General features: G+C 36.4%; 1 protein-coding gene across 4 annotated transcripts in view; it reads left to right on the top strand.

The window, feature by feature from the left end:
• The window catches only part of NKAIN2 (sodium/potassium transporting ATPase interacting 2), a 1,019,864-nt gene that overhangs the window by 661,035 nt on the left and 336,037 nt on the right, over positions 1–22,792 (top strand). The gene's annotated exons all lie outside the window — the stretch shown is intronic.

Raw genomic sequence — 22,792 nt, forward strand, 5'->3', positions numbered from 1 at the left:
AACCCACTGAGCCACCCAGTGGGTTAAGCCGCTGCCTTCGGCTCAGGTCATGATCTCAGGGTCCTGGGATCGAGGCCCACATCGGGCTCTCTGCTCAGTGGGGAGCCTGCTTCCTCCTCTCTCTCTGCCTGCCTCTCTGCCTGCTTGTGATCTCTCTCTGTCAAATAAATAAATAAAAATCTTAAAAAAAAAAAATAAAACAGGAAATTTGAGACAAAATTAAAGGAAAAAGGGGTATATAGCTATCCCCAAATTCTAATCACTGAGAAAATCCTCGTAGTTCCCTTTTGGTTTTACCCAATATTCTAGGTATTGTTTAGCTCTTGTTAACCTCAGTCATTTGAATTCAAGACTTTTTGAAAAATTTTTTTTATCTTGTTTTTGTTTAACCACTGGTATTACAACAATATGAAATTCTAAACAAAAAGCATATTATTTCAACTGCAGTGTTCATTTTTTCTTTTATTAACATATACTGTTTTATTTGTTTCAGGGGTACAGGTCTGTGATTCATCAGTCTTATATAATTCACAGTGCTTCTGTAGCACATACCCACCCCAGAGTCCATCACCCAGCCACCCCATCTCTCTGTCCCCCCTCCACTTCAGCAACCCTCAGTTTGTTTCCTGAGATTAAGAGTCTCTTATGTTTTGTCTCCCTCTCTGCTTTCATCTTGTTTCATTTTCTCTCCCTTCTCCTAGAGCCTCTGTCTTGTTTCTCAAATTCCTCATATCAGTGAGATCATATGATAATTCTTTTTCTGATTGACTGATTTTGGTTAGCATAATACCCTCTAGTTCCATCCACATCATTGCAAATGGCAAGATTTCAGTTTTTTGATGGCTGAATAGTATTCCATTGTGTATATATACATATATACCACAAATTTATTTATTCATATGTTGATGTACCTCTAGGCTGTTTCCATAGTTTGGCTATTGTGGACATTGCTGCTATAAACACTGCGGTACATGAACCCCTGCGAATCACTACATTTGTATCTTTGGAGAAAATACCCCATAATGCAATTCCTGGGTCATAAGGTAGCTCTGTTTTCATCTTTTTGAGAAATCTCCATACTGTTTTCCAGAGTGGTTGCACCAGCTTGCATTCCTACCAATAGCATAGGAGGGTTCCTCTTTCTCTGCATCTTTGCCAACACCTGTCATTTCCCGGCTAGTTAATTTTAGCCATTCTGAATGGTGTGAGGTGGTATGTCATTGAGGTTTTGATTTGTATTTCTCTGATGCGAGAGATGTTGAGCATTTTTTCATGTGTCTGTTGGCCATTTGGATGTTTTCTTTGCAAAAGTGTCTCCTCATGTCTTCTGCCCATTTCTTGATTGGATTATCTGTTCTTTGGGTGTTGAGTTTACATTGTAAAGGTTTTCAATAAGCTCATCTTGGGATAGATCTGTCAATTACCATCTTAGTACCCTGAGGAGATACATTCTGTCTTCTAAATTATGAATTATGAAGTTTAGACTATAATAAGAAATTGAAAGAAAGGTAGAAGGGATAGAAGAGAAGAGAAGGAAGGAGAGATAAGAAATTTTTGTAAAAGTCAATATACTGTTTAAAGAGACAAAAACCTCATATCCCAACAAAAATATCTGTATTTTATTCATTTAAGCTGAACTTAGGGAGTAGTCTTATTTTGTTATTAATTTGTTTGAACTTTTTTAAAAACTAGATTTACTAAATTAAATATTATTACTTAGCAAAAAATTGTTAATAGACTATATGCATTTATTTTAGGGTACAAACTTCTCACCCTTGTCTCAAGTATACATCTGACCCATTAGACAAAATGCATCACATTCTCCATGCAAGATCCTTAATTTTTATTTCTTATGCACACCTCTATATTAGCTTCCGAATCTAAAAACTGCAGCAAACATACAATAAGGAATACCAGTTTTATATAACTCAGGTTGTCTAGTAATAACAGTAATCTAGAATAAGTAATCTAGAAAAAGTACCCTGACAGTTCTATATTTTTTTAAAGATTTTATTTATTTATTTATTTATTTATTTATTTTATCAGAGAGAGAGAGAACAAGCACAAGCAGGGGGAGCAGCAGGCAGAGGCAGAAGCAGACTCCCCACTGAGCAGGGAGCCCGATTTGAGACTTGATCTCAGGATCCTGGGATTTTGACCTCAGAACTGAAGGCAGAAACTTAACTAACTGAGCCACCCAGGTGTCCCCTGTCAGTTCAATATTATAGCCTTCCTTTCACATCAAATTTCTCAAGTATTTATTTGACTCTGTAAGACTATATACCTTTTCAGTACTCTAGAGAACTTCATTTACAAACATTTCCTGAGAAATTTTCATATGTACAACTATATGTATATCTGTGTATATCACTATTCAATACTACATCAAAGAAAATACAGGATATGAATATTATGACTTGCAAGGATCACAAAATACTATGACATATGATTGAAATCTGCCTAATGGTAGTAAAGTGAATCTTTAGAAGAAAATCCTTGAGCGTTTATTCCACAACTCTGCAAAACAGTTTCGTGCTGAACCTCTGAGCCAGAAATGTGGGAAAATAAAGTGATTGAAGCCTGTCAGCAAAGAAAGTCAGCCAGCAGAGCGATGATTTCCCCATACAAGAGAGGTGAGTCAAATATCTATATTTGAAAAGATGGAATTTTGTAATAAAGCTGAGTTGCAAATGAGTAAAATAAAATGGGGGGGGGGCGAGGGAGAAGCACACATATGTACACTTGTGTTCCACTTATTTACCTGATATTACCTGATAATCTACGTTTGAAGAACAATTCATTATTGAGTAACACAAATTAGCCCAATAAAGTACATGCATAAAAGAAATATTTAAGCACCTTTAGTTATTGTTACTATTATGTAGATTTTGCTATATGTTTCTACTAATTATGTACATAAACATACACACATTTTACTGTATCAAGCAAGGTCTTGTCTCCCTTTGGATTGCCTAATGTTTCCAAGATAAATTCTAAACCTTTTAACCTGAAATAAAGCTCTTCTTCCATCCTGTCTTGTTGTATTGGTCCCACCTTATCTCCTAACTATTTCCTGTCCCATAAACCCCGCCCAGCCACTGTTCTTCCCACTTGCCCCTTAAACTTTCTACCATCTTCCATCTGCAAGTAACTTGTGTATAGTTGTCCCCACTTCATTACCTCTGGCAGTGCCTTCCTCTCTGCCATTTATTTGAATCCTTCCATTTCTTTTAAACAGACAACTTTGTGCTATCTATCTATCTGTCATGATGCCCTCCTTAACCCATTCTGCCTAAAATCAACACTTCTTTTTTATAAATCCCGTGGCATTTAACTATAAAATTATGTACATGTTTATTTAGAGCTATTATTAAATACATTATTTAAAGACTGTTCTGTGTGTCAGTTTCTGTTCAAAATGTTATTGCTTTTCCAAGTCATTTACACATGGTAGTTATTTTTACTGTGTATGAATCCCTGAGAGATTTCAATCCAAAATAGGATCCTTAGGATATATAAGACCTCTATTTAGCTTTTTATAACCTCTAAAGAAGTAAGGTTGGTACAGAAAATCATTTAAATGGACTTCAACGTGAGAATCTCAGAGTCCTTGACAAAATAAAATTTTACATTCTTTATTCCATGTCTGGGATGGTGTTAAATAGTCATTATTTACATTTGTCTAGTTTCGTGGCAAAAATAACCATGAGCTCTAAGCTTTTTCTTTTCTTCAAACCTAAACTGTGATTGAGTGAAAGTACAACTAATGACCTTTTATTTGTTACTCCTCTTTTCCCATTGAGGTATACCTACCACCAAATTGGTTTAATGTCCATCGTATATGTTCCACCTCTACTAGATTATTAATTATTTACCTAATAAGAGCAGTTTATTGTTGGAAAAATGCTTATTTTCAGGAAATTCCTATGATTATGATGATTCTTGAATTCCCTTATCTATATGTGATTGTGCAACAGAAGCTATGTGGTCATATCCAGTTTCAAATTTTTATTTCTATTATTCAGTGGATGGCCATGGCCTTAAGAGGGCATTTGCCTAACTGTGAAAGGCTTATACACCAAAAGGATGATATATTGCATCAATAGTAAGAATATTTTATACTTCTAGAAAATGATTCAATGAAAATTGCGTTTATAATTTTGTATGTAGATGACTTAATAGAATTCCAAATATGTGAATATTTGCTAAAAAATATTTCATCTGCCCTCCAGTCCAGTAAAGACTTATTTGAAATCAAACTCAAATGAAGAAACATTATCACTACTTCCTATATATTCTCTACTTTTAGAGATCAAAGAATGATCACAAATCATTCTTTTTTAATACATTTTTAATTTTTATTGATGGGATAGGTATAATGTTTTGCACACAGTTTGGCTGACAATAATTGGCAATTGGATTAAGAGTCCCAATCCCAAATCCTTGGATGGCACCAGAATACTCTTTCCCTGATTTAGGGCAAGTAAATTCTGCTCCAAGTTTTTCAAAATAGAGTCACTTACAGCTAACCATGGCATTGCAATTCTCATAATATGTTGCTCAGTGGGAGAACAAGCGTCGAAAACTGAAGAGTTCTTTCTATAAGATATAAGCTACTTTTAGTATGCTGTCACAAGGAGTTTGAAAAATAAAGAAAACACCAGTAATTCAGCTCTAAAATGATAGTGTTCAGTTGTTAAAAGGTCACCTGCCCTTGGCCTCATTTCAGCTTAATTGGGACAGGTTAATCTTTTCTGTTTTTCTCTCAATTTGGAATGGAACTGGGATCTTTGTTAGTACTCCTCATCCATCAAATCCTGTGACCTTGAAAGGAGACGGCAGCTTTCCTTCTCAGGAGAGTCTGAAAATGAGAATTAAAATAGGTCTTCTCAGTTGAGACCTACAGCAACATGTAATAAGACATGTAAAAAAAGATTCTATCACTGCAGGCATTCTGTAATATTTTTCTAAGTAACATATGGAGTCAAAAAAAGAATTCATTTAAGCTCAGAGTAAAAAAATAAAAAAAGAAAAAAATCAGGAAGATGTTAAATCTTCTAAAAGTCAACTAAAATTGTCTATGAAAGTTTTGTATGGAAGTCAATAATTCTATAATGCTTCAGTTCTTATGAAAAACTCCACACCTCACAGTATAAACCATTTTTAACTCTGACTCTCTAGAAAATATCCCCCAAAAGAACAATAATAACATTAGCAAACTTTTTGAATAAAGATACAATTTTTATTATTATAAAAAGTCTTTTTATTTAAAAGATGAGAAGACATTTCAAGTAACCACGGTGTGGGCCACTTCTGTAATATTAAATGCAAAATTAAGATGAATATATAATAAGTACTACTATAGCAGCATATTCAATATCTAAGGGACAACATTACTTCATTATTTTCAGCATAGTAAGGAAAATTCACGTGATTCTAGGGACCATAAAAGTTTATGAAAGCATTGCATGTAATGCTTCCTGTTAATCTCTCAGTAAGCAACCTTTATGGGAATATATATGGATCACCAAATAAACTACCATTCTTCTTACAGAATTACCCAAGAAAACAATACTGGGAATAAGAAAGGATTATGGAATTTAAGACTAAAAGGCTTTTGATTTGATTTAAGACTAGGGATTTTAGTCTGATGAAATAAATAATTCTCTATACTGTTATAATTTTATTTGAAGCCAACTTCATGCAAGACCATTATTTTTAAATATAAGACTACACTATAAGTATGTTTTCTGTTCTTCCTATAACTAAAGCCATGTGTGCACATTCCCACATCTCCTGATTCAGTGCTGTTGTCTCTTTACAAATTGCTCCATTTTTAAGGAAAACCCACAATGCTCTCTAAAATGACTCAAAGTCCAGGGAAATTTAATCATCAACATCAAAAAATTGTTACCTTTACATTACAATTTAGGATAACCAATCTCATATACACTTATTTATTAACTGTAGAATTATCTATGAACAAGTATACTTGTATATCTGATAACAAATAAAATATCAAAAGGATAGTATTTTTAACGTTTCATGTATTATTCATTTTAAAAGAAAGTGTTTATTGTGAAAATATTGGAAATTTAACTGATCAAAGCTCAGGCTGAGCCAACTCAGGAAGGATCTATATTCCAGTATCACTTCTTACTGGCTGGTGGCCTTGGAGAAATTACTTAATCTCCTTAAACTTCAGTTTTCTCATGTATAAGCTTTGGGTAATAGAACCTATTCATCAGCAGGCTGCTGTAAATACTAAATATGAAATACTGTTTGGGTAAAGTAGATAACATGATGCTAGGTACACACTAAGTGCTCAACAAATGTAATTTAAAATTTTTCTGATTTTATTTTGACACTTATGTGAAATAACGTGACTATGTCTTATGGATCCAATAAACAGATTTTATGTCTCCTGATATTGATAAAGGCAACAACCTATTTTATACTACATAAAGCCTCGATAGAATTTTCAAGACAAATTTGAGTAGGATGATGTAGTTGTACCAGATGATCTCATAGCCTAGGCCAATTAAATGTAGTAAATGTCAACCAAAGGAAATGTAAGGGTAATAAAATTCTGATATCTTGATGTAGAAGATGCCCCAAACAGCAGGTATTAGCTGGTTAGTCACTGAGAAAATAAAGGGGAGGGTGATGATGGACACTACAGTCCAGAACTGAAGAAATGATTGTGAAAAATGAATGAACATATTGAGCACTTATACTGTGATCCAGGAATTATGCCAAGTGCCTTATCCACATTATTTTATTTAACCCTTCAAATAATCCTGGCCTTTATTTCGGAAGTAAATGACCTAGATATTTAGATTACCATCCTCAAGGAGAATTCTTATGCTGATTAGTTTAACAAACCCTTATTGAGAGCCTAAAATGAGTCCCTGTAAGTGTTGACCCACGTGGCACTATCCAGCCCTCAATATTGATATCCATAATATTGTTTACCATAGCTAATGTTTGCAATTCAAACCATTCTTATGCTTTGTTCTACAGGTACGTTTCTCTAAATTCATGGTGAAATATGAGAAAACAGAAATGTCTTTACCTAAATTGTTTTAGCTCAGATTGCATAAAATCTCTGTATGTTTACAGGCACATATATTCAGACTTTTGCTCCACTGACTTGATAATTTGAAATAAAAACAAAAATATGATAGTTTTATTAATTATTTACATTCTGCATTTAGTTCCACCAGTTGCTGAACAAGAGTTTTAAGAAATGTTAGTCAATGGAACTTACATGGACAAATTTACCACTGCAGAGTTTAGATGCATCTGTGTGTATGGTGTAAGAGAATGATCCAGTTTCATTCTTCTGTACATAGCTGTCCAATTTTCCCAGCACCATTTATTGAAGAGATTTCCTTCCATTGGATATTTTTTCTGCTTTGTCAAAGATTAGTTGGCCATAGAGTTGAGAATTCATATCTGGGCTCTCTATTCTGTTCCATTGGTCTATGTATCTGTTTTTCTGTGAGTACTATGCTTTCTTGGTGATCACAGCATTGTAATATAGCTTGAAATCGGGCAACGTGATGCCCCCAGCTTTGTTTTTCTTTTCAACATTTCCTTGGCAATTTAGTGTCTTTTCTGGTTCCATAGAAATTTTAGGATTATTTGTTCCAGCATTTTGAAAAATGCTGTTGGTATTTTGATTGGGATGGTATAGAAAGTACAAATTTCTCTGAGAAATGTAGTCATTTTAATGTTGTTTATTCTTCTGATCCATGAGCATGGAATGCTTTTCCATTTTTTTGTGTCTTCTTCAGTTTCTTTCATGAGTGTTCTGTAGTTCCTGAGTATAAGTCCTTTACCTCATTGGTTTTATTCCAAGATATCTTATGGTTTTTGGTGCTATTGTAAATGGAATACATTCTCTAATTTCTCTTTCTACAGTTTGATTTTTAGTGTATAAGGAAGCAACTAATTTCTGAGCACTGATTTTGTATCCTGCCACATTACGGAATTGCTGTTTGAGTTCTAGTAATTTGGGGGTGGAAACCTTTGGGTTTTCCACATAGAGTATCATGTCATCTGCGAATGGAGAGAGTTTGACTTCTTCTTTGCCAATTTGAATACGTTTTATGTTTTTTTGTTGTCTGATTGCTGTTGCTAGGACTTCTAGTACTGTGTTGAACAATAGTGGCAAGAGTGGCATCCTTGTTGTGTTCCTGATCTTAAGTGAAAGGCTCTCAGCTTTCCCTCATTGAGAATGATATTCACTGTGGGTTTTTCATAGATGGATTTTATAAAGTTGAAGAATGTTCCCTCTATCCCTATACTCTGGAGAGTTTTAATCAGGAAAGGATGCTGTGTTTTGTCAAATGCTTTTTCTGCATCAGTTGAGAAGACAGCGTGGTTCTTGTCTCTTCTATTATTTATGTGTTCTATCACATTGATTTGCGAATGTTGAACCACCTTTGCATCCCAGGGATAAATCCCACCTGGTCGTGAAGAATGATCCTTTTAATGTACTTACTGTTAGATCCTATGAGGTAGGATCTTGTTGAGAATTTCGGCATCCGTATTCCTCAGGGATATTAGTCTGAAATTCTCTTTTTTTTTTAAGATTTTATTTATTTATTTGACAGAGAGAGAGATCACAAATAGGCAGAGAGACAGACAGAGAGAGAGATGAGGAGAAGCAGGCTCCCTGCTGAGCAGAGAGCCCTATGCAGGACTCAATCCCAGGCCCCTGGGATCATGACCCGAGCCGAAGGCAGAGGCTCAACCCACTGAGCCACCCAGGCGCCCCTGAAATTCTCATTTTTGATGGGATCTTTGCCTGGTTTTAGAATCAAGGTAATGCTGGCCTCATAGAAAGAGTCAATTCAACACCCAAAAAACAGATAATCAAGTCAAAAACTGGGCAGAAGACATGAATGGACAGTTCTCCAAAGAAGACATACAAATGACTAACAGACACATGAAAAAGTGTTTATTATCATTAGCCGTCAGGGAAATTCAAATCAAAACCACACTGAGATATCACCTTATACCAGTTAGGATAGCAAAAATCGACAAGGCAAGAAACAACAACAACAATTGTGGAGAAAGGGGAACCCTCTTAAAGTGTTGGTCGGAATGCAAGTTGATGCAGTTCCTTTGGAAAACAGTGTGGAGGTTTTTCAAAAAATTAAAAATAGAGATCCCCTATGACCCAGCAATTGCACTACTGGATATTTACTCCAAAGATACAGATGTAGTGAAAAGAAGGGCCATATGCACCCTAATTTTCATAACGGCAATATCCACAACAGCAAACTGTGGAAAGAGCCAAGATGTCCTTCAACAGATGAATGGATAAAGAAGATGTGGTCCATATACACAATGGAATATTACTCAGCCATCAGAAAAGATAGATACCCAACTTTTGCATCAACATGGATGGGACTGGAGGAGATAATGCTAAGTGAATTAAGTCAAAGAGAGAAAGTCAATTATTATATGGTTTCACATATGTGGAATATTTGTTCCACCTGGAAGACACTATGAGCAGGGAAAAATGAAGGGGAAGAAACCAGAATGGAAGATAAACCATGAGAGACTATGGGCCCTGGGAAACAAGCAGAGAGTTTTAGAAGGGAAGGGATGGGGGGATGGTGAGCCTGGTGGTTGTTATTAAGGAGGGCATGGATTGCATGGAGCACTGGCTGTTATATGCAAACAATGAATCATGGAACACTACATCAAAACCTAATGATGAACTGTATGGTGACTAACAAAACACAATGTTAAAAAAATAATAAAGATATCAGCAATTAAAAAAAAGAGTGGAGATGCATCTTGAGGCAGATTATAGTTTCACTGAAGCAAACAAGTAAACTGGTATTTTGAACTAAACTAAAAATGAGACTGGAATGTTATAGGAGCAGATACTTTTACTAAGGTACCTGTGAAAATGACTTATTTTTCTTTTGCTAGTTTCATTTTCGTCTTGTAATTATGCGAAACTCAAGATAAAGTTCTGTCTACTTCACAACATTGATCTATTCATAACAATTCTGCCCTTCAGGGCCACCCACACTGCATAACTCCAGGAATCAGTATTCCTAGAGAATGCCTTGTCAATGGTGTTCCTGGAATTACTCAACCCAGCAGCCCTGCTGGTGTCCAGGTAAATCCAAATACTTGATTAGATTGTTTCCATTCTTTGTTAATTTCTCAGAGACTCTTGCTTAAAGGCATTCCCCAATGTGATTTCTTTCTTTTTCTCCTTCCTTCCTTCCTTCCCTCCTTCCTCCTAAGGGAGCAGTGTGCAAAGTTATGGTGTTAAAATATTATAACATTTTAGAGATAGATTTTAGAACAAAAATATAAAACAATATAAAAATCAACTAGCCAATGAAAAATAATTCTGCCCAGCAAGATTTTCTTTTTCATGATATCTGAGATTTTCTTGATGGAATGGATATATTAATGGGCCATGGTCAATATAATTATGTGACTCTTTAAAAAAATTAAATTGTGTCTTCCAAATAGTTAATTTTAACTGATTAGTACATTTTTCCTCCTTGCATGTTTGGACACTTTATTCAAGACCAGATGGTGAACTTTTCAACTTCTGCCAAAATGTAAGGCATTACGGGTGTGTGTGTGTGTGTGTGAGAGAGAGAGAGAGAGAGAGAGTGAGAGAGAGAGATGAATATATTCAATTTGTACATATTCAGGAAATGAAAAACTCTCTGGTTCTAATTTGTGTCAGTTTCATGCAGTGCTGTCTTGATAAGCACTGCATATAACAAAGGCCTACATGTTTTTTTTAAATATTTTTGCTAATAGAAACAATGATAATATAATGTTGTATGTCTGCTTATAAATGTATTTAAAATTGAGAGTGTTTTATGTTTTATATAAAAATAGAAAAAAAAATCACACTCTATTCAAACTCCCTACAGAACCTCCCTTACAGATCTTATTTTGTCAGTTTTATAGGGACAATTTTTCACACTAAGTATCCCAGAGACCCACAATAGAACATAAAGTATAGGCTTAAAAAAAGGAATGATACACATTTCTCATCACCTCATTGTGGCCCCTGAACCTGCTTAGAATTACATGGTGATTAGATGTCCTACTCTCTGTCAATGTCTTGAATCTTCCATACTTGGATGACTTTGAGAATGAGTACATCCTTAATGCCTCAGTTGCCTTGTCTTTGTCTAGGCCCTGATGGTGCAAGAGAGTCTCACTAGTAGGTCTAAGATAGTCAGTAAGGTCAGGGAGGTATTGACTGGTGAAGTGAAGGTGAAGATCAGCCATGAAGGATGAGAAGTTAACTAGATAAGGGAAGCAATGGAGGGAGGGGGTGGAGACTGTGCCAGTTAGAACAGCATGTGCAAATGTCCTGTGATGGCAATGAGAATCACAAGTATGAGGAATCAAGAGTAGGCCTCTGTGACTGAAGCCCAGAGCATGAGCAGACATAGGTGAGAGACCAGAGAGCACAGGATTGCAGGAACCTGGTGAAGCAGAGCTAAGGGAGCCTTGGGAAGGATTTTTCTTTGTATTTTGACTAAAGGGAAAGAATTTGAGGGAATGGCTCTGCATTATGGAAGTAACACTGGAGCTACACTGTTGAGGAAGGGTTGAATTAGGATTCCAAATCAGTCACTTTATAGACAGAAGTGTAGATGAGTTGATGGAGATGAAAACAGTAAGCGCTATTTAAAAAGCAAATCAACTGCGGGACTAGAATGCATAAGAAAGGTGAAGGAGATGTCAAAAATAGCTTCCAGGTTTTATTGTAAGTGCAATGAGAAGAGGTAATTAGGTCAATATATTGAATGCCCACAAACACACAGAGAAATGGAAAATCTTTGGTTAGAAAATGGTTATCCAAGTGATCATTATATATCTAATTAGGAGAATAGAAACTCTGGGAATCTCAAACTTAAAAGAAATTGAAGATGTTCTCCAGTATTTTTATCATTTTGAATTGTTAGGATATTGGTGTATAGAGAAATAGGTGGATTTTGTCATTGTAAAACACTATGCTTCAGTTGAATCAATTTGAACTCACTCATTTAGCTTTACTAAATTAATATTTTTCCTCCCCTTTATTTGCTTTTTTTTTTTTTTTTTTTTTTTTAATTTAAAACAGTGGCTGGCAAAAGAGAGCCCAGAGGTAAAATCTGGTCTTCAGTCTCTTTTTGTAAATACAATTTTATTGGTGGGGTGCCTGGGTAGCTCAGTGGGTTAAAGCCTCTGCCTTCGGCTCAGGTCATGATCCTAGGGTCCTGGGATCAAGCCCCACGTCAGGCTCTCTGCTCCGCAGGGAGCCTGCTTCCTCCCCTCTCTCTCTCTCTGCCAGCCTCTCTGCCTACTTGTGATTTCTCTCTGTCAAATAAATAAAATCTTAAAAAAAAATACAATTTTATTGGAACACAGCCACTCCCATCAATTTCCTTCTTAAATATGGCTTTTTTTAGGGTACAAGAACATTATGGAATAGTTGCAACAGAAATCATATGGCCCACAAAGTCTAAAATATTTACTTTCTGGCCCTTTACAGAAAAAGTTTTCTGACTCTTGGGTTATCTTTACCTTTGTTCTCTTATGATAAAATGTTGTTCGATAAGGTTACTAATATCATTCCATTTAAATAAAATTTGATATATTTGTATTTAGAATTCAACCTTGTACACAGGACCTCAATTTCTTGTTTCTTTAGAACAAACATATGTAATTTTGGGGGACCTGAAATAAATATCATTTTAGTCCACTATTCTTAAGTTATGCTTTCTGATATTTTTATCTTTTTCTAATCTATACTTCATTAGTCAATCTCTGGCATATAAAAAGGCAGACATAGTTCCAAGATGATTACATATAGAAATTTCAATTTTTGTCACAAACATTCATGTCAATGTATCTTCTGCTTTATTAAAATATTTGGAAATCATTCATCATCAAAATGTGTGCTGAGTGTAAATGCTTTCCTGAGGAATAAATTGGAAGGCTTCATCTCAAAAGTAATAATAAAACATTGATATTGTTGAGAGCCATATTATACAGAGTAATAATCTATGGATCAAAGGAACTCAGTAAGAACTTCTGTTCAGTAATTTAAGTACAAATATTTAGATATAAGTAAACTCATATATATGTTTTTATCATATTTGTTTTTATGTGTTATATTTTTCATACTACTACTTTTATAAGGAAGTAGTGAAGTACCAGAGCTAAGTAACCAATGTGAAACATTATTTTACATTTTAAGAATTTTTAATGGGCAGATGTAGTTATTTTTTTTTCAATTGTTTTTTCTACCTAGAATTTTTTTTTTAATGACCAAATAGTTCTTAAGTTATTTTTTTTACTATATGGAATAATCAATTGGCAACAACAAAGGTCCTCAAATTCTTTTCACCCCTTTGATATAATTTGAACATCTAAATGAATAGGAAATTAGAAGTATTGTATACCCTGTCATTGCCACATTTTATTTAATTATACATGATTTACTAAAAACATGTCAAAATAGCTATAATAGACACCTAAGAATCACTTCAGTCCTAGAAATAAAGGCCTTCCTGAGAGAATGTGTTAGACCGATCTCTGAAAAAAAAGATATCTAAAGGAACTTATTCATGCACAAATGATTTAACACTTTATTTGAATAAGGCATAGTGATAGTATCCAAAGTATTAAAACAGAAAGAATGGAGACTAAACAGCATCCTTCTAAAGAATGAATGGGTCAACCGGGAAATTAAAGAAGAATTGAAAAAAAATCATGGAAACAAATGATAATGAAAATACAACGGTTCAAAATCTGTGGGACACAACAAAGGCAATCCTGAGAGGAAAATATATAGCGGTACAAGCCTTTCTCAAGAAACAAGAAAGGTCTCAGGTACACAACCTAACCCTACACCTAAAGGAGCTGGAGAAAGAACAAGAAAGAAACCCTAAGCCCAGCAGGAGAAGAGAAATCATAAAGATCAGAGCAGAAATCAATGAAATAGAAACCAAAAAAACAATAGAACAAATCAACGAAAGTAGGAGCTGGTTCTTTGAAAGAATTAATAAAATTGATAAACCCCTGGCCCGACTTATCAAAAAGAAAAGAGAAAGGACCCAAATAAATAAAATCATGAATGAAAGAGGAGAGATCACAACTAACACCAAAGAAATACAAACTATTATAAGAACATACTATGAGCAACTCTACGGCAATAAATTTGACAATCTGGAAGAAATGGATGCATTCCTAGAAACATATAAACTACCACACTGAACCAGGAAGAAATAGAAAGCCTGAACAGACCCATAACCAGTAAGGAGATTGAAACAGTCATTAAAAATCTCCAAACAAACAAAAGCCCAGGGCCAGACGGCTTCCCAGGGGAATTCTACCAAACATTTAAAGAAGAACTAATTCCTATTCTCCTGAAACTGTTCCAAAAAATAGAAATGGAAGGAAAACTTCCAAACTCATTTTATGAGGCCAGCATCACCTTGATCCCAAAACCAGACAAGGATCCCACCAAAAAAGAGAGCTATAGACCGATATCCTTGATGAACACAGATGCGAAAATACTCAACAAAATACTAGCCAATAGGATTCAACAGTACATTAAAAGGATTATTCACCACGACCAAGTGGGATTTATTCCAGGGCTGCAAGGTTGGTTCAACATCCGTAAATCAGTCAATGTGATACAACACATCAATAAAAGAAAGAACAAGAACCATATGATACTCTCAATAGATGCTGAAAAAGCATTTGACAAAGTACAGCATCCCTTCCTGATCAAAACTCTTCAAAGTGTAGGGATAGAGGGCACATACCTCAATATCATCAAAGCCATCTATGAAAAACCCACCGCAAATATCATTCTCAATGGAGAAAAACTGAAAGCTTTTCCGCTAAGGTCAGGAACACGGCAGAGATGTCCATTATCACCACGGCTATCCAACATAGTACTAGAGGTCCTAGCCTCAGCAATCAGACAACAAAAGGAAATTAAAGGCATCCAAATCGACAAAGAAGAAGTCAAATTATCACTCTTCGCAGATGATATGATACTATATGTGGAAAACCCAAAAGACTCCACTCCAAAACTGCTAGAACTTATACAGGAATTCAGTAAAGTGTCAGGATATAAAATCAATGCACAGAAATCAGTTGCATTTCTCTACACCAACAGCAAGACAGAAGAAAGAGATATTAAGGAGTCAATCCCATTTACAATTGCATCCAAAACCATAAGATACCTAGGAATAAACCTAACCAAAGAGACACAGAATCTATACTCAGAAAACTATAAAGTACTCATGAAAGAAATTGAGGAAGACACAAAGAAATGGAAAAATGTTCCATGCTCCTGGATTGGAAGAATAAATATTGTGAAAATGTCTATGCTACCTAAAGCAATCTACACATTTAATGCAATTCCTATCAAAGTACCATCCATCTTTTTCAAAGAAATGGAACAAATAATTCTAAAATTTATATGGAACCAGAAAAGGCCTCGAATAGCTAAAGGGATAGTGAAAAAGAAAGCCAACGTTGGTGGCATCACAATCCCGGACTTCAAGCTCTATTACAAAGCTGTCATCATCAAGACAGCATGGTACTGGCACAAAAACAGACCCATAGATCAATGGAACAGAATAGAGAGCCCAGAAATAGACTCTCAACTCTATGGTCAACTAATCTTCAACAAAGCAGGAAAGAATGTCCAATGGAAAAAAGACAGCCTCTTCAATAAATGGTGCTGGGAAAATTGGACAGCCACATGCAGAAAAATGAAATTGGACCATTTCCTTACACCACACACAAAAATAGACTCAAAATGGATGAAGGACCTCAATGTGTGAAAGGAATCCATCAAAATCCTTGAGGAGAACACAGGCAGCAACCTCTTCGACCTCTGCCGCAGCAACATCTTCCTAGGAACAACGCCAAAGGCAAGGGAAGCAAGGGAAAAAATGAACTATTGGGATTTCATCAAGATCAAAAGCTTTTGCACAGCAAAGGAAACAGTTAACAAAATCAAAAGACAACTGACAGAATGGGAGAAGATATTTGCAAACGACATATCAGATAAAGGACTAGTGTCCAGAATCTATAAAGAACTTAGCAAACTCAACACCCAAAGAACAAATAATCCAACCAAGAAATGGGCAGAGGACATGAACAGACATTTCTGCAAAGAAGACATCCAGATGGCCAACAGACACATGAAAAAGTGCTCCATATCACTCAGCATCAGGGAAATACAAATCAAAACCACAATGCGATATCACCTCACACCAGTCAGAATGGCTAAAATCAACAAGTCAGGAAATGACAGATGCTGGCGAGGATGCGGAGAAAGGGGAACCCTCCTACACTGTTGGTGGGAATGCAAGCTGGTGCAACCTCTCTGGAAAACAGCATGGAGGTTCCTCAAAATGTTGAAAATAGAACTGCCCTATGACCCAGCAATTGCACTATTGGGTATTTACCCTAAAGATACAAACGTAGTGATCCAAAGGGGCACGTGTACTCGAATGTTTATAGCAGCAATGTCCACAATAGCCAAACTATGGAAAGAACCTAGATGTCCATCAACAGATGAATGGATCAAGAAGATGTGGTATATATACACAATGGAATACTATGCAGCCATCAAAAGAAATGAAATCTTGCCATTTGCGACAACATGGATGGAACTAGAGTGTATCATGCCAAACGAAATAAGTCAAGCGGAGAAAGACAACTATCATATGATCTCCCTGATATGAGGAAGTGGTGATGCAACATGGGGGCTTAAGTGGGTACGAGAAGAATAAATGAAACAAGATGGGATTGGGAGGGAGACAAACCATAAGTGACTCTTAATCTCACAAAACAAACTGAGGGTTGCTGGGGGGAGGGGGTTTGGGAGAAGGGGGTGGTATTATGGACATTGGGGAGGGTATGTGTTTTGGTGAGTGCTGTGAAGTGTGTAAACCTGGTGATTCACAGACCTGTACCCCTGGGGATAAAAATATATGTTTATAAAAAAATAAAAAATTATATTAAAAAAAAAAAGAAAGAAAGGAAAAAACACATCAATACACAATGTACAAATAGAGCCATTAAAAGCAGTAGTTAGGGGCGCCTTGGTAGCTCATTTGATTGAGCCTCTTGACTCTTGGTTTCTGCTTAGGTCATGACCTTATGAGTGATGGGATCAAGCCCCGGGTCAGCCTCAGAGTTGAGTGGACAGTCTGAGATTCTCTCCTTCTGCCCCTCCCTCCACTTGTGCACTCTCTCTCTCTCTGTCTTTCTCTCTAAAATTAAAAAAATAAAATAAAAATAAAAAATTAAAAAATTAAAAAAATCAATTTAATTTAAAATTGGGGTGCCTGTGTGGCTCAGTGGGTTAAGCCTCTGCCTTCGGCTCAGGTCATGATCTCAGGGTCCTGGGATCAAGCCCCGCATTGGGCTCTCTGCTCAGGGGGGAGTCTGCTTCCTCCTCTCTCTCTCTGCCTGCCTCTTGCCTATTTGTGCTCTCTCTGTCTGTCACATAAATAAATGAAATCTTTAAAAAAATAATAATAAAAATAAAAGTAGCAGTTACAGCTACAAGTAGAAGCACAATCTTCAGATACTAGCAAGTAATAGCTTTTTCAACTATACATATATATATGAGTAAACATCAAGTTAGCATTATCGTCTGTTAATACAAATCACTGCTCTGTATCAGTAGGAGCCAAAGTGTAGAATCTGTAAATACATATGGTTTAGATTTTCTTAGAGTTGTAGTTAAAAGGAGAAAATATTTCCACCTGCATCTGCCAAATTTCATTATTTTAAAGGTGCCCTTACGTACCCTTGTAAGATATGATAAGTTCTTTTTCATAGACGGAAAAGGATATAAAGAAATTGGGCAAAATCAGCACAGACTGTGTTAAAACAAACACCCTCTGAGCTTGGTTTTACTGAAATTTGACTATAGTGCCCATGAGCATGCCATGCAAACGATCTCCTATCCAATTTGGGAGGACAAAGTGATTCTACAAACACAGCAACCTCCAGCACTCAAAAATATGATAATTATGCTCAGAATATATGTTCTAGGAGTGTGTGTATGTGCGTGTGTGTGTGTACGGGCAAACACTCTATATTCACATATATATTTTTCAATTGTAAAATGAAAATATATTATTTTAAAGATCTTATTTATTTGAGAGAGAGAGAGATAAAGCACAAGCAGGGGGAGGGGCAAAGGGAGAGGGAGAAGCAGGCTCCCCACTGAGCAGGGAGCCCAATGTGGGGCTGAGTAGAAGGCAGACCCTTAGCCCACTGAGCCACCGGGGTGCTCCAAAACCGCATATTTTAAGGAAGGCAAAAAGAACACGAACACTACTGTTAACATGCTAGGTGTTAAGTATCTGATAAATGTTGTAGGTATCAGAATAATTTTCAATATAACCTTTGTTAATAAGTATGCCTACAAATTACTAGCAGTAGAATTATCTTGGGGCTGTCTGTGATATGCATTTTCTATTCCTATCTAGAAGAAGATTTTACTGTCACCATACATATATATACTTTGCTCAAGAGTAGATCCATAGTCTTTTGCCCCATTTGGACATCAAGCAATGCATTGTTCTAGTGTAGAACATTCTAGAATATTCTGGAAATAAATTCTTTGAAAGTCTGTGGCCTTCTCAAGCCATAAGAAGTGGGCATTAGACCTGGAACCTAACAGATTTTGACATGATCAGAAATCACCAAAATTAGAAGATGGCCTCACTTTATCTGTCTCTTTCTAATAATGAATTGCTTTTAAGACCAAGATTTAGGGCTCATATCTCTAGTCTCTGCTAAAAATCAGTCTACCAGTTCACACTTTAGTACTTATGCTACCACATATTATCACTTTTTAAAACAACATAACAGTTTTTAAGCCAAGCAAAATGGGTAAGCATAAAAACCTCAGGATAAGAAATGTAAGAGACCTGTGGATTTTCATCCCTGAGTAGATGTAAATGCAAATGAAATGTTCCTTAAAACACATTTAAATTAAACCATGAGCTACCTTCAGCGATTATATGAAGTTCAAGAAGGACTGAAAATGTAGCTGCCATTATGATAAGACAGAGTACCAACGTGCTGATGGGCCACATTCACAGGCTTAAGGTAGTTTTCCTTTTCCTGCATATTAATAATGACAGGTGGTGCTGGAGATAATTTTAACCAGATTATGGTGAGCTCTAGTTCTGATTCAAAGACTTTTTTCACTGCTTTGCTTGAATAGAGTATGACTGAACGCACTTAAAAATTCATTTCTCTCCCCAAATCATTTGAAGATTTTTTGTGAGAGAACTGATGAGGTACTTGCTTTTTTCAAAAATAAATAAATAACTGTTTGAAAAACTTAAAGCACTGATTTTTAAAGGGCTTCTCAGATATTTATGCAAGGTAGCTTTTTCTAATTCCTGAATATGAAGATGCCTGTTTGTAGAACCTCCAAACATTGAAGTGACTGTGTGTGTCTTTGTGTGTCTGTGTGTATGTGTGCATAAAGAATGCACAGGAAAAGTATTTCTCATCCTTGGACTTTAAAACAAAGCTCCTCCTAATTGGCAAGATATGGAAATCATTTCAGCCAAGAAATAAACACTTGTATCTCTGTGGTGCTTATATTTTATAAGATAAAATTTTTCTCAGTAAGCTAAGCTTTGGCTGGCATGTGACTCTTGGTCAAATTCTGAGGCATTTGAATCTCATTCGGAAGACTTGAAGGAAATTTTAAGTCAATCAAATCTGTCTTGTTTTGTTTTACTGAAGGGCTGTGTGCATATGTACATGTGTTTGAGAACATGAGAAAAAAAAATACACTCTTCTGACTTTTGACAGGCATGTTTAAGGCATAGTTTCATTGCTAAAGCAATCAGAGGCAAAAAATATAATCGAAGTTCTCAGATATCAAGTTTAGAAACCAATTAAATACAGCCAGTGTTAAGGACTTTAAGTTTCTCAGACAAGCTTCCTTTTCTAAGGCAATGCCATAAGCATTGTGATAACAAAGGAATATATCTGAAGACAGCACCAAATCGTTATAGCACAAGTCACTCATTTTATTTAATCCCTTATACTTGCTTACTATAGTTTAACCTCTTTGCAAATATGAACTCACTGAAAGCCCTTAACAATACTGTGAGGTGGAAGGTGTTTGCACACCTAGTTTATTTCTCCTGTGCATATTATCACTGCGGTACAAATCATCCGGGGTCACACAGCTCATGAAAATGTTGGACCCTGGACGTGAATGTAGGCAGCTTTCTGTTTACTGCAATTATTTTGACTACATCAGAATCTGTATAATTAACCACATACCTACCTGCCTTATTCAAAATGTCACCCTTTGAACGAAGAGCACTTTAAAAATACTGGGCCTCAGACTCCCAGCCACAATTTTGCTAATCTTGAGGAAGAAAGGAAAGAGCTATACCACTCTGCATTAATTCTTTCTGTCAGATATCCCAAGGAATTAAAAGACATCCCTTATAAAGCTCTTTCAAGAAGTGATTGATTTGCTCTAATCCTGAACCAAAGTAAGGAAAATATGGGGTATTTTTGGTATGAGTCTTAGTCCACAAATGCAAATGAGCTAGAAACATGCATTAGTGCTCCAGAGCTCAACCTTCTTTCTTTTTAAAAAAAATTTTTTTAGAGTTTTATATATTATTTGAGAGAGAGAGAGAGAGAGAGCGTGAGTGCTCACACACATGACAGGGGCAGAGGGAGAGAGAGAATCCCAAGCAGACTCCCTGCTGAGGGTGGGGGCTGATGGAGGGGCTCAATCCCATGATCCTAAGATCATGACCTGAGCTGAAATCAAAAATAGGATTTTGATCAATCCCATGATCCTAAGATCATGACCTGAGCCAGGGTGGCTCAGTGGGTTAAAGCCTCTGCCTTCGGCTCAGGTCATGATCTCGGGGTTCTGGGATCGAGCCCCACGGCAGGCTCTCTGCTCAGCAGGGAGCCTGCTTCCTCCCTTCTCGCTCTCTGTCTCCCTCTCTGCCTACTTGTGATCTCTGTCAAATAAATAAATAAATAAATAAATAAAATCTTAAAAAAAAGTTGGACCCTTAACTGACTGAGCTACCCCGGAGCCTTTTTTCTTTCTTTCTTTCTTTCTTTTTTTTTTTTTTTTAACTTACTTTCCTACTTCAGGCTTCCACTGATAGCCCCAGCCAAGTGCCATCTCTATCCCTAGATTCTTCCACATGTCAGGGTAGTGGGGAGGAGACAGATGGGTCACCTGCTCCAGTCAGTGGCCTAGGGTGATGCCTATTTTTCCTATTCTGAAGGCCTCCTCAAGTTCTGTAAGCTTTCTGCTATTTTGTGCTACTTGTGAGAACAAAGAATATTTTTCAAGTCTGCATATAATCCTGTCTTCTTGGAACTACCTGTCCGACACTTCCTCAATAGTGCTACTCCTGTCTAATCTTCCAAAATTATTCATATTCTCTTTCTCTCTCTCTCTCCCTCTCTCAATGTTTGGGGGAAAGAATCCCAGGGTTTTCTTCTATGATCTGGTCAAAATTGCCCCAAAACACTAATAGTTATCTTTTTATAAAGACCGTCAGTGCTTTGAGCACAAACCCGGGGAGCCTGGAAGGTTATTTTTGGTTACTTTAGGTTCAGAATGTCCTGCTGCATGCTTCCCTGGAGACAAGGAACGCAAAGCCAATTATCTGCTACCATGGGTTAAAGGTAAAGAGGAGAATTCTAACCCAGGCACACAAGTTTCTTGTTGTAAATGCTATGTTCATCTCTGAATGTTCTTCAAGAAAGCACAAAGAATTTTTTCTGTAAAACCAGCCTTTTAGGAGTTAACTTGAATGTATTCTATACTAATAGGTAAAGGAAAGGGCTTTTGAAAGAAGAGTATTTATCTTAATATTAGTTGCACAATCAGATCAGGAAACAATGCTGTTGGCTCAGTCAGTTGGGCCTCTGCCTTCAACGTGGGTCATGATCCTGGGGTCCTGGGATGGAGTCCTTGCATCAGACTCCTCACTCAGCAGGGAGCCTGCTTCTCCCTCTGCCTGCCCTTCACCCCTGCTTGCTCAATCTCTCTTTGTTTGACAAAGAATAAGTAAAATCTTAAAAACAAACAAACAAAAAAACACCTGTGCTTATCACTTTGAAATTAGTTGGTACACTCAGCATGTATATCTGTCTTTTTTTAATGGTACACTCAAATAAAAGGAACCCACATTCCTTGGAGAAGTGACTGATCCTACAGCTGCAACAGGGAATGTGCACCATGAGCCTGGAACATCTGGTAACCCCAGAAAAGAAGAAAGTAGTACAATCCAGACACACACACAAACTAAGGGATGACTTAGGAGTCAACACAAAGAGCCCCAAATGGCCAAAGCTGGAACAATTTGAGCAACAAAATAAATAACTTGGTATTGCATTATAACGCAAAGTATGGAGTAAATCTATGAGTCTATACTGGTATAAATAAATGATTAAATTGATAGCTTAGAGAGAACAGATAAGTCTCCTGTGCAGAATTCCAAATAACATTTATAGACACTATGCCCTGAAGGAGATGGAGTGTATCTATCCATTCTTTAAGTGCAGGCTGCCCACTGCGACTTCCTTCCAGAAAAATAAGGTATGGAAATGGCTAAAAAAGTAATTTTACAGTGGAGAAATCTGAAAAACACCCTCTCAGGTGATCCAGGTTTTTAGCAACAGCAATGCATCGTGTTGATAGCATGTAGCCTTGATGCGATGTGATGAAAATGGCACT

The sequence above is a fragment of the Mustela nigripes genome, chromosome 5 (assembly GCF_022355385.1).
Source record: "Mustela nigripes isolate SB6536 chromosome 5, MUSNIG.SB6536, whole genome shotgun sequence".
Lineage (NCBI taxonomy): Eukaryota > Metazoa > Chordata > Mammalia > Carnivora > Mustelidae > Mustela > Mustela nigripes.